Source organism: Peromyscus californicus, unplaced genomic scaffold (assembly GCF_007827085.1).
Source record: "Peromyscus californicus insignis strain IS unplaced genomic scaffold, ASM782708v3 Scaffold_4__1_contigs__length_199733344, whole genome shotgun sequence".
Lineage (NCBI taxonomy): Eukaryota > Metazoa > Chordata > Mammalia > Rodentia > Cricetidae > Peromyscus > Peromyscus californicus.
The window spans coordinates 185,238,370-185,251,152 of NW_026294562.1; positions in this window are offsets into that span (position 1 = coordinate 185,238,370).

Consider the following 12,783-nt stretch of genomic DNA (forward strand, 5'->3'; position numbering starts at 1 on the left):
TCTGAAGTATGAGGGCTGTCCAGGTGTATCTGAATAAACAAACTTTGTTTCTAGTTACTTGTGTTTTCTAACAGTCTATAATAAGTAGCCTTAAAAACAATGATTTTGAATTGAAGCTCTTCTAGTATCAAATACAGGTTCAGTAAAGAAACCAAAACAAAATAACCATATGTTAATGAAAGTCCTAAGGTCCTATTACCAGAAACATTGAGGGTGACTCCTTTTTTAGCAAAGAGGAACTTTCTCCAAGCACCTGAGGTAATGGGAGCTTTGTCTGAATGCCTGGCATTAGGAAAGGGACTTTGTAGTTTTATCTCTGTTAAGTATGAGCCTTAAAAAATAATTTCTCAATTGAATGCCATTTTAGTATTAATACAAAACATTTATATAATTCAGTTTATCCAAATAGCTTAAGTTTAATAAATTTAGCAAAGACAAAGTGGCTAAACATACATTCTTAAGCCTGAATAGACACTGAGTAAGGAGAAACATTCTCTGAGTCACTGGTTCTCGACTTTCCAAGTACTATTTCATAACTGCAGTTTTGCCACTGTTATGAATATCAGTGCAAACATCTAACATACAGGTGGACCTAGGCTACCTCTAGAAAAGCTTCTTTTAACCCCCAAAGGGTCAAAACTCATGGAGTCAGAAGCTGTTCCAAGCCCTTTGCCTAGGTCATTGTCTTGCTGCATCACAAGAAATGAACATCTCAGTTTCTGGTGAGCATCACCTGAGTGACTCTTAACTTACAAATTTTAGCTGCTAGAGCAAGGTACATTCTTGTGTATAAAAGCATTGAGGTGCAGCTTTAATATTTATCAAATGTCTTGTTTGTTAAATACTTGTAGACATCTATTTAAATTCTCTAGAAGCTTGCTGTTGAATACTTGGCAGAGACATAAGTACTTAGGTGTCCATCTCTAAGTTAGCCTTTGTTAATCTGAATAGATCTTTATAACCTTAGTAAAAGATGGCTACCAGCCATGTGGCTACCTACATCATGATGAGGTCACCAGTCAAGATTGAGGAAAGCCACATGATTACTGTTTAAAACATGTTTTTCTAAACAATAATTACTTGCACACATATGCACAATTAGGTCTAAGTTACATACACATACATGCAGCTTACATAATTTACACATAAAGAGTTAAATCCAAGTCACATACATGGCCACATATATACACATGTATATATCTCCATTTTTACCATAAACATCTTGCAGTGAAGAATCATCAGCTATTGTTACAATGAAAACCAACCAGGATTAACTTCCCAATTCAGTATTTGCAGGTATGAGAAACCACAACAGAGTTCACATCCCCTCTGGCCTTCTACAGCCTTCTATGTACCTTCAGTCTGCTAATTTTTAACACAGAAACTCTTATGAAAGTCTTTCTTGTGGTTCGGTTCCTCTAAGCAGTCTAGAATATATTGTATAGCTACAATAGTTTAAACAAGAACAGAAATATACACATATACTATAACAAGGATAATTCTAAATTTGCATCAGCACTGTACCAGCAGGAAGAATCTATTGGATCTGAAAAATCAAAGCAGCTTGGGCTTCAGCATTATAGCATAGCCATCATAGCTAAGCAACCATAGGCAATGACATTCCATTCTGCCCTTGGAGCCAAACTTTGGTGAGGTTTGGTAGGCAGCTCCCAGGTCTTGGGAGCCCCACCCATCAGGATGGCAAACAGCATGAGAACAAAAGATTGTTGTTAACTCCGGACTCTCAAGTACACAAGAACAGCAGACTGGAGGCGACTCCATGCCCTGGCCAGGCCCCTTTTGGGGGAGGGTTTCTATAGGACACTCCTCAGCTGTTATCCCAGAGGGGTAGTTCTCCCCCAGGCCCAAGTGCCTCAGTGCACCTGGGTCAGAAGTGCTCTGAGCTATAGGAGGCCCCTGCTAGCTCCTGCTGAGGTACAGTCTCCACCCTGCGGCGCCCCACATGGGGGCCCAGCCTTGAACCTGCTGTTTCAGGGCCCTGTGGTGCTCATGGCCCACCCTAGTGCCCAGCCACACCAAGTCTTTGTGGCAGCCTCTGGGCCGCCCTAGCCAATGCCTGCCTGACAGGCTCCACCACAATAGTGTGCTACCCCACCTGCCTCTGCCTGTGTTCCCAGCCAAAGAACAAAAAAGCAATGGGGGTGAGAGTCAGTCCTTGTTCTACCAAAGGGATCCTCTGTCCCTTCTGCTGGCCATGCAGCCCCAAAGGCTGTCCATGTACAGTTTCTATCAGGAGTCACAACGAACACGAAAGCCCAGGCATAAAACACACATATTCGTGGCCACATTGTTCACAAATTCACACATTCATACCAGGAAAAGAAGAAAATTACAACCCACAAGGCAACATCTTGGTAGTGAGTTAAGAGTAAGTCCAGAGGAGAAGTATTCTGTCCCATAGTGTTCATCAAGGTCAGAAACACAAGTACAGATAAACACAAGACACCACAGAAGACCAAGTGGAGGGCCCTGGCCCTCCCATTTTTGAGTAAGCTGTTGCCTGCTTGCCGACCTTGACCAGATGTCCTCCCTATGCTAATTCCCTGCTGGTTTCCACCCTCCTGAATGCTTAAGGGAAGTTCCTTGTTTGTGTATCCTGCACATTGGGCATTAACAGCTTAGATGCAAGATTGTAAACATCAGTAGTGAACTTCCGCCCCATGGGGTTCTCCCATTGTGCTGTAAGCCTGCATTTAAGGTTCCCGCCCTCTTTCAATAAACGGCAATCAGCATTCTGCTGAGGTGAGTGACCCGCTGTCTTTTGTCTCTGTTTTTCGATCCACAGCCCCTCGCTCGGACATGGTGAATGGGTGGTGGTAGCGCAGGCATTATCGCTACAAATGGAGGTTCTACCGAGATCCGAGAAAGAAGGGACATCACTGATGGACACCCAAAAGGTAAGGCTGGCCAGCAATTTAAAGAAAAAAGAAAAGAGAAGATAAGGGTGAATTGAAATGGGTGCAGCCAGCTCACAGTCAGTTACTTGGACGGCTGAAGCAGGAGGGCACCGAAGTTAAGATAGGGCAAGACAGCTAAAGATTTCATGAAAATAAAAAAGGAAATCTTCCCAATAGAGAAGAGGGAAGGAGAGGAAATTTCCCGTTAGAAAAAAGGAGAAAATTTTTAATCAAGAAAAAAGAATTTTTCCCAGTAAAAAGGGGAAAAATTTTGAAACTAGGCCTAAAGATTTTGGGGCCTTGTAAAGGAAGGATGAAGGAAAGAGAAAAGCCTCTTCCCAGTGGTAATGGAGGAAGAAAAGGCTCTTGCTGATACAAAATTTTCAGGATAGCTGAAACTTTGAGCTCTTTCTGCCTGCCAGCACAGAGCGGCAGCATCTGAATTACAAATTAATAGAGGGTTCGTTGTCTGCTTAATTTTGGTTTAAATGTTCATTTTTCCCTCAGAGTGGGAATAACTCAATATTTAGGATCCCTTCATGGGAAATGATTTTTTTGTTTTTTCCCTTATGGTGGGAATAACTCATTATTAGATAATCCCTTCACGGAAGTAAGAGAAAGTTTAAACAGGAGTGCGTGGTGGGAGTGCGCGCGCCCTGCGCTAGACAAAGGTGCATGAGGCGGCCTGCAAGATGGGCAGAGCAGCAGGCAGGCAGGTACGCACAGGCAGGAGGCATAGCCCCGAGGCCGATGAGGGGAACCAACTCGCGGGTGGGCAAGCGAGCAGGTACGCACAGGCAGGAAGCATAGCCCCGAGGCCGATGAGGGGAACCAACTCGCGGGTGGGCAAGCGAGCAGAGGCCGGGAGAGGGACTAGCGCTAAAAGTTTAAATGGGCCCAACTTCTGGTGAAAAATGGTTTCGGTCAGGACATAGAATGCTAAGTCAATGCTGTTTGAACTTCCAGGGGTATTAATCATTCATTGTATAAAGGATGTTCTGTTCTTTTGATTGTCTTAATAAATGTTTAGATGAATGTTTGATTCTCATAGTAGTTAAACTAAGGAACAGAATTCATAATTTTGAACTATATATTAGGTATGCTCTTGTCTGTTGATCATTACTGAAAATTTGGCTCTGCTCTTTAAGTTGCTTTCTAGAATTCTATAGAAATATAACACCTGAAATGGACTGGATTGTTAGTTTATTAAATAATGTTGTTGCTAAGATAAACCCATAAAAAATAATCTCTTACTGATAAAGAGGTTACAAAATTAATTTTCCAGTAAATGAAATACAGGTAAATTGTTGGTCCACATTGTTAATAATTGGCTATTTGTGCTAATGTGTTACTTGGAATCTATAAAAAAGGATCCTCTTTTTAAGATTTTATAAAAATACTCCAGAATATTACCTAAAGTTACCTCTTCAAATCCTATAGAGATTGTATTTAATGCTTTTATAATTGGCATGTAAAAAGGACCAGGGAAATAGAAGCTGGTGATAGAATTGCTCAATTGTTATTGCTTTTATATTTTAAATGCAAAATGGCACCTTATATGTAGAACTGGAGGCTTTGGAAGTACAGGAAAAAAGGAGTTTTGACAAACAGTTATCAATGATAAACAGCCTAAATTAAAAATAAAATTAGATCCCTGGGCACCAGCCACTCCAGGGAAGACCTGCCCAACTCGGCCCCAGGTTCTGGCCACCGGGCAGGTTCCCTGCTAGACGCACCGGGAAGGATCCCCTTCTCCAAGACCCCTGGCAGACCCTGCAGTCTCCACGCCCTGCCCCCACGCCCATCCGCCTGAGCCCCAAGCCTCTTCCTGAGACTCAGAGGCCGGCCCCCAGCTCCCATCTTGCTCCGGACTTCCCATTTGGAATACTGGTGAGTACCCTTCCTTGCCCCAGACCCCATCCCTGGGCACCAGCCACTCCAGGGAAGACCTGCCCAACTTGGCCCCAGGTTCTGGCCACCAGGCAGGTTCCCTGCTAGCTGCACCAGGAAGGATCCCCTTCTTCAAGACCCCTGGCAGACCCTGCAGTCTCCACGCCCTGCCCCCACTCCCATCCGCCTGAGCCCCAAGCCTCTTCCTGAGACTCAGAGGCCGGCCCCCAGCTCCCATCTTGCTCCGGATTTCCCTTTTGGAATACTGGTGAGTACCCTTCCTTGCCCCAGACCCCATCCCTGGGCACCAGCCACTCCAGGGAAGACCTGCCCAACTCGGCCCCAGGTTCTGGCCACCGGGCAGGTTCCCTGCTAGCCCCACCGGGAAGGATCCCCTTCTCCAAGACCCCTGGCAGACCCTGCAGTCTCCACGCCCTGCCCCCAGGCCCATCCGCCTGAGCCCCAAGCCTCTTCCTGAGACTCAGAGGCCGGCCCCCAGCTCCCATCTTGCTCCGGACTTCCCTTTTGGAATACTGGTGAGTACCCTTCCTTGCCCCAGACCCCATCCCTGGGCACCAGCCACTCCAGGGAAGACCTGCCCAACTTGGCCCTAGGTTCTGGCCACCAGGCAGGTTCCCTGCTAGCCGCACCGGGAAAGATCCCCTTCTCCAAGACCCCTGGCAGACCCTGCAGTCTCCACGCCCTGCCCCCACGCCCATCCGCCTGAGCCCCAAGCCTCTTCCTGAGACTTAGAGGCCGGCCCCCAGCTCCCATCTTGCTCCGGATTTCCCTTTTGGAATACTGGTGAGTACCCTTCCTTGCCCCAGACCCCATCCCTGGGCACCAGCCACTCCAGGGAAGACCTGCCCAACTTGGCCCCAGGTTCTGGCCACCAGGCAGGTTCCCTGCTAGCCGCACCGGGAAGGATCCCCTTCTCCAAGACCCCTGGCAGACCCTGCAGTCTCCACGCCCTGCCCCCAGGCCCATCCACCTGAGCCCCAAGCCTCTTCCTGAGACTTAGAGGCCGGCCCCCAGCTCCCATCTTGCTCTGGACTTCCCTTTTACAACACTCGTGAGTGCCCGTCCTTGCCCCAGACCCCATCCCTGGGCACCAGCCACTCCAGGGAAGACCTGCCCAACTGGGCCCCAGGTTCTGGCCACCGGGCAGGCTCCCTGCTAGCCCCACCGGGAAGGATCCCCTTCTCCAAGACCCCTGGCAGACCCTGCAGTCTCCACGCCCTGCCCCCACGCCCATCCGCCTGAGCCCCAAGCCTCTTCCTGAGACTCAGAGGCCGGCCCCCAGCTCCCATCTTGCTCCGGACTTCCCTTTTGGAATACTGGTGAGTACCCTTCCTTGCCCCAGACCCCATCCCTGGGCACCAGCCACTCCAGGGAAGACCTGCCCAACTTGGCCCCAGGTTCTGGCCACCAGGCAGGTTCCCTGCTAGCTGCACCAGGAAGGATCCCCTTCTCCAAGACCCCTGGCAGACCCTGCAGTCTCCACGCCCTGCCCCCACGCCCATCCGCCTGAGCCCCAAGCCTCTTCCTGAGACTTAGAGGCCGGCCCCCAGCTCCCATCTTGCTCCGGACTTCCCTTTTGGAACACTCGTGAGTACCCTTCCTTGCCCCAGACCCCATCCCTGGGCACCAGCCACTCCAGGGAAGACCTGCCCAACTCGGCCCCAGGTTCTGGCCACCGGGCAGGTTCCCTGCTAGCCCCACCGGGAAGGATCCCCTTCTCCAAGACCCCTGGCAGACCCTGCAGTCTCCACGCCCTGCCCCCAGGCCCATCCACCTGAGCCCCAAGCCTCTTCCTGAGACTCAGAGGCCGGCCCCCAGCTCCCATCCCGCTCCGGACTTCCCTTTTGGAACACTGACTTCCCTTTTGGAACACTGGTCTGTCTGAACCAAGTGTGCGGATAAGGCCAAGAACGAACCACAAGGAGATGGGCAGACGTCAAGGCAGAAATATATACAACAAAATGAATAGCAATACAGCATCACCTGGCCCTAGCCCTCCTCCAACACCTAGACCTGAACATCAGAAATTGGAAGAAGCAGAAGAAAACAGCCTTATGAATGACATCATGAAGAAGCTAGAGGCTTGTGTAGAGGAAAAGACAAAAAAATGTGAAGAACGCTGTAAACAACTAGAGGAAAGGGCAAACAAATTAGAAGAAATCAATAAAGTCCTGGAAGAAAACAATAAAATACTGAGAGAAAATCAAGAAAAATCAATGAAACAAATGAAGGAAACAGTCCAAGACCTGAAAAGGGAAATAGAAAAAATGAAGAAGACACAAACAGAGGGAATGCTGGAAATAGAAAATCTGAGAAAACGATTGGGAATTTCAGATGCAAGTATAATCAACAGAATGCAAGAGATGGAAGAGAGGATCTCTAGCGTTGAAGATACAGTAGAAGAAATACATTCATCAGTCAAAGAAAACACTAAAGCCAACAAAGTCATGAACCAAAATGTCCAAGAAATTTGGGACACCATGAAAAGACCAAACCTAAGAATAATAGGGGTCGAAGAAGGAGAAGAATACCAACTCAAGGGCACAGAAAATATATTCAACAAGATCATAGAAGAAAACTTTCCCAACTTAAAGAAGGAAATGCCTATGAAGATACAAGAAGCTTATAGAACACCAAACAGACTAGACCCCCAAAAAAAGTCCCCTCGCCACATAATAGTTAAACAACTAAACGTACAGAATAAAGAAAGAATATTAAGAGCAGCAAAGGAAAAAGGCCAAGTGACATATAAAGGCAAACCCATCAGAATAACACCCGATTTCTCAATGGAGACTTTGAAAGCCAGAAGAACCTGGACAGATGTAATGCAGACACTAAGAGACCATGGATGTCAACCTAAACTAATATACCCAGCAAAACTTTCAATCACCATAGATGGAGTGAACAAGACATTCCATGACAAAGCCAGATTTAAACAATACTTATCCACAAACCCAGCCCTACAGAAAGCACTAGAAGGAAAATTCCAACCTAAGGAAGTCAGATACACCCTCGAAAACACAGGCAACAGATAAAGCCACAGCAGTAAACTCCAATGTATAGAAGTACCCACACATCACCACCAAAAAATAACAGGAATGAACAATCACTGGTCATTAATTTCCCTCAATATCAATGGACTTAATTCACCTATAAAAAGACATAGGCTTACAGAATGGATACGAAAGCAGGACCCATCTTTCTGCTGCATACAAGAAACACATCTCAAATTCAAAGATAGACACTACCTAAAAAATAAAAGGCTGGGAAAAGACTTTCCAATCAAACGGTCTTAAGAAACAAGCGGGTGTAGCCATCCTGATATCCAGCAAAATAGACTTCAAACTAAAATCAATCAAAAGAGATCAAGAAGGGCATTACATACTCATCACAGGAAAGATCCACCAAGATGAAGTCTCAATTCTGAATATTTATGCCCCAAACACAAGGGCACCCACATATGTAAAAGAAACATTACTAAAGCTTAAATCACATATAAAACCCCACACATTAATAGTGGGAGACCTCAACACCCCACTTTCACCACTGGACAGATCTCCCAAATTGAAACTTAACAGAGAAATAAAGGACTTAACTGATGTCATGACTCAAATGGACTTAATCGATATCTACAGAACATTCCATCCTAACAAAAAAGAATATACCTTCTTCTCAGCACCCCATGGAACCTTCTCTAAAATTGACCACATACTTGGCCACAAAACAAATCTAAACAGATACAAAACAATTGGAATAACCTCCTGTGTTCTATCAGACCACCATGGTCTAAAGTTGGATTTCAACAACAACAAAAACTACAGAAAACCTGCAATCTCATGGAAACTGAATAATACCCAACTGAATCACCAATGGGTTAAGGAAGAAATAAAGAAAGAAATTAAAGACTTCCTAGAGATCAATGAAAATGAAGACACCACATATCCAAATTTATGGGACACTATGAAAGCAGTACTAAGAGGGAAATTCATAGCACTAAATGCCCACATAAATAAGTTGGAGAAATCTCACACTAGAGACTTAACAGCATACCTGAAAGCTCTAGAACAAGAAGAAGCACAGTCTCCCAGGAAAAATAGACGCCAGGAAATTATCAAAGTGAGAGCTGAAATCAATAAAATAGAAACAAAGAGAACAATACAAAAAATTAATGAAACAAAGAGTTGGTTCTTTGAGAAAATCAACAAGATAGACAAGCCCTTATCCAAACTAACCAAAAGACAGAGAGAGAGCATCCAAATTAACAAAATCAGAAATGAAAAGGGGGACATAACAACAGACATTGAGGAAATCCAGAGAATTATCAGGTCATACTTCAAAAACCTCTATTCGACAAAACTGGAAAACCTAAAAGAAATGGATAACTTTCTGAATAGGTACCACATACCTAAGTTAAATCAAGACCAGATAAACTATTTAAATAGTCCAATAACCCCTAACGAAATAGAAACAGTCATTAAAAGTCTCCCAACCAAAAAAAGCCCAGGACCAGATGGTTTCAGCGCAGAATTCTACCAGATCTTCAAAGAAGAGTTAATACCAATACTCTCTAAATTGTTCCACACAATAGAAACAGAAGGAACATTACCAAACTCCTTCTACGAGGCTACAATTACCCTAATTCCTAAACCAAACAAGGATACAACAAAGAAAGAGAACTACAGACCGATCTCCCTCATGAACATTGATGCAAAAATACTCAATAAAATACTGGCAAACAGACTCCAAGAACACATCAAAACAATTATCCACCATGATCAAGTAGGATTCATTCCAGGGATGCAAGGGTGGTTCAACATACGAAAGTCCGTCAATGTAATACACCATATAAACAAACTCAAAGAAAAAAACCATATGATCATCTCACTGGATGCAGAAAAGGCATTTGACAAAATCCAACACCCCTTCATGATAAAGGTATTGGAGCGATCAGGAATACAGGGAACATACCTAAACATAATAAAGGCAATTTACAGCAAGCCAACAGCCAACATCAAATTAAATGGAGAGAAACTCAAAGCAATTCCACTAAAATCAGGAACGAGGCAAGGCTGTCCACTCTCCCCATACTTACTCAATATAGTACTTGAAGTTCTAGCCAGAGCAATAAGACAACATAAGGAGATTAAGGGGATACAAATTGGAAAGGAAGAAGTCAAGCTTTCCCTATTTGCAGATGACATGATAGTATACTTGAGCGACCCCAAAGATTCCACCAAGGAACTGATACAGCTTATAAACACCTTCAGCAACATAGCAGGATACAAGATCAACTCAAAAAAATCAGTAGCCCTCCTATATACAATGGACAAAGAAACGGAGAAGGAAATCAGAGATACATCACCCTTTACTATAGCCACAAATGACATAAAATACCTTGGGGTAACACTAACCAAGCAAGTGAAGGACCTATATGACAAGAACTTTAAGTCCCTGAAAAAAGAAATTGAAGAAGATGTCAGAAAATGGAAAGATCTCCCATGCTCATGGATAGGCAGGACTAACATAGTAAAAATGGCAATCCTACCAAAAGCAATCTACAGATTCAATGCAATCCCCATCAAAATACCAACACAATTCTTCACAGACCTGGAAAAAATAATACTCAACTTCATATGGAAAAACAAAAAACCCAGGATAGCCAAAGGAATCCTGTACAATAACACAACTTCTGGAGGCATCACGATCCCTGACTTCAAGCTCTACTATAGAGCTACAGTAATAAAAACAGCTTGGTACTGGCATAAAAACCGACATGTGGACCAATGGAATCGAATTGAAGACCCTGACATTAATCCACACACCTATGAACATATAATTTTTGACAAAGAAGCCAAAAGTGCACAATGGAAAAAAGAAAGCATCTTCAACAAATGGTGCTGGCAAAACTGGATATCAACATGTAGAAGGCTGCAAATAGATCCATATCTATCACCGTGCACAAAACTTAAGTCCAAGTGGATCAAGGACCTCAACATAAATCCAGCTACTCTGAACCTGCTAGAAGAGAAAGTAGGAAGTAGTCTTGAACGCATTGGCATAGGAGACTACTTCCTAAATAGAACACCAGTAGCACAGACTCTGAGACAAACAATCAATCAATGGGACCTCTTGAAACTGAGAAGCTTTTGTAGAGCAAAGGATACAGTCAACAAGGCAAAGCGACAGCCTACAGAATGGGAAAAGATCTTCACCAACCCCACATCTGACAGAGGATTGATATCCAGAATATATAAGGAATTCAAGAAATTAGACATCAAAATGCCCAACAGTCCAATTAAGAAATGGGCTATAGAGCTAAACAGAGAATTCTCAACAGAGGAAACTCAAATGGCCGAAAGACATTTAAGGAACTGCTCAACATCCCTAATCATCAGGGAAATGCAAATCAAAACAACTCTGAGATACCACCTTACGCCTGTCAGAATGGCTAAGATCAAAAACACTGAAGACACCTTATGCTGGAGAGGATGTGGAGCTAGGGGAACTCTCCTCCACTGCTGGTGGGAATGCAAGCTTGTACAACCACTTTGGAAATCAATATGGCGCTTTCTTAGAAAATTGGGAATCAATCTCCCCCAAGATCCAGCTATACCACTCTTGGGCATATACCCAAGAAATGCTCAACCACACCATAAGAGCACTTGTTCAGTTATGTTCATATCAGCATTGTTTGTAATAGCCAGAACATGGAAACAACCCAGATGCCCTTCAACTGAAGAATGGATAAACAAAATGTGGTACATATACACAATGGAATACTATTCAGCAGAGAAAAACAATGGCATCATGAGGTTTACAGACAAATGGATGGATCTAGAAAAAATCATCCTGAGTGAGGTAACCCAGACTCAGAAAGACAAACATGGTATGTACTCACTCATAGCAAGATACTAGACATGAAACAAGGATGACTTGTCTGCTACTCACATCACCAGGGAGGCTACCTGGAAAACAGGACCCCAAGAAAGACACAGGGATCGCCCAATGACAGAGAAATGGAATGAGATCTACATGAACAGCCTGGACATGAGTGGGGGTAATGAAAGGCGAGGGTTGAGGGAAAGAGAGCTTGGGGGAGCGGGAGATCCCAGCTGGATCAACAACAGAGAGGGAGAACAAGGAATAGGAGACCATGGTAAATAAAGACCACATGAGAATAGGAAGAAGCAAAGTGCTAGAGAGGCCCACAGAAATCCACAAAGATACCCACACAACAGACTGCTGGCAGTGGTCGAGAGACAGCCCGAACTGACCTACTCTGGTGATGGGATGGCCAAACACCCTAATTGTTGTGCTAGAAACCTCATCCAACTACTGAGGGATCTGGATGCAGAGATCCATGACTAGGCCCCGGGTGGATCTCTGGGAGTCCAATTAGCGAGAATGAGGAGGGTTTATATGAGCGAGAATTGTTGAGACCAAGGTTGGATAAAGCACAGGGACAAATAGCCAAATGAATGGAAACACATGAACTATGAACCAATGGCTGAGGGGTCCCCACTGGATCAGGCCCTCTGAATGGATGAGACAGTTGATTGGCTTGATCTGTTTGGGAGGCATCCAGGCAGTGGGACCAGATCTTGTGCTCATTGCATGAGTTGGCTGTTTGAAACCTGGGGCCTATGCAGGATTGTTTGGCTCGGCCTGGGAGGAGGGGACTAGACCTACCTGGACTGAGTCTACCAGGTTGACCTCAGTCTGTGGGGAAGGCTTTGCCCTGGAGGAGATGGGAATGGGGGGGGGGGGGTTGGGGGGAAGGTGAGGGGGGACGGGAGGGGGGAGAACAAGGGAATCCGTGGCTGATATGTAGAACTGAATTGTATTGCAAAATAAATTAATAAAAAAAAAAAAGAAAAAAAAAAGAAAATTATATGGGATTGAGATTGAAAGATTACTGGATTCTGGTGCTGGACATAGTTATAATTTCACAAGA